Here is a 1,296-nt window from a genome sequence, read left to right on the forward strand (position 1 = left end):
TGTGGTCTATCAAGAGGTTATTTCCAGAGTTGTTGTTTGCTGTTGTTTCATCCTTTCAAAACCTTGGCTATTATACAGAATAGATATGTCACTAAGGATAATTGCAGTGTTACCAATGCACTTAGACATTAGAAACATACAATTACAATATGGGGTTACAGGGGAGGGGGAATGGCTTGAAGGACCCTTTGCAGGAGGACAGGTGAAAGGGCATGGAAGATACAACACCAATATTGGGTAAATAAGATTGACTCAAAGGAATTGAATTTGATTACTTTTGATTACTCTGCGTTACTTGACGTGGGACCACTTAATGGCAACTGTTCCATCCTTGCAAATGTTGACTAGAAGCCTAATTTCATCATAAATATGTACAGATATAAAATAAATATTTATTGAAATATACAAATAAATAACTTAATTTGAAATAAAAAGCCTAAATGAACTTACTTTTCTTTCAAATTTATTTCTGCTAAAATTTATGGGAACTTGATACTGCTTAGTCCATAGTCATACAGTATGGGATGTACTCTCCACTTACAGAGTCAGTAAGTAAGCAGACCTAAACTAATATAAAATATATATATATATATCCTGGTTTCACAGAGAACCACTTTGATATTTGTTTCCCATTATATTTGCATTCTCGTGGCTCCTTGTGCAAAGCACAGTCCCAATAAGCAAAGAGCCTTCTCTAATTTTGAGCCCCATTTCTTTTCTCCTCTGCTAAGGTCAGTTAGATCCCTAACTGCATTTGGGAACAGGATGTAGCCCTTGGATATGGACTGCTATGGACCTACTTTTCAAAAGCACTTGGCATTCACGGTGGCCTGACTGGAGCGAGCTGCCGTGTGTCGAGACTTTCTGACAGCTCAGCGCTGGGGCCCTGGGTTTACTGATCCAAACAGCTCCCACAGGAGTTCCTCTGAGGCAGGTCAGGAATGAGCTGAATGCTCAGCTGACCACATCAGCTGTCACAACCTGTGTAGGCTTCAGGACTTACAGTTCTTCCTAAAGGGAAGAGGCAACCTGTGGGCCTGGGCCATAAAGAGATCTCCATCCTTGATAACTATTGCATTGCCAGCTTCTGCGACTTTAAATTGCAAGTCCTAACCATCTATCAAGATTCCAGCCCTAACTTTTCCAATTATCTCAAAATATGAGTACTATTTCAATTTTCTTAAATTAGTTTTTTAATCTTCACAGTTGAGGAGAATCTTGAGAACATGACTGAAGGCTCTCCAAAAGCTTAAAAAAAAAAAAAAAAAAAAAAAAAAAAAAAAAAAAAAAAAAAAA

Source organism: Lagopus leucura, unplaced genomic scaffold (assembly GCF_019238085.1).
Source record: "Lagopus leucura isolate 7727_CA_CO unplaced genomic scaffold, USGS_WTPT01 Super-Scaffold_100004, whole genome shotgun sequence".
NCBI classification, from domain to species: Eukaryota; Metazoa; Chordata; class Aves; order Galliformes; family Phasianidae; genus Lagopus; species Lagopus leucura.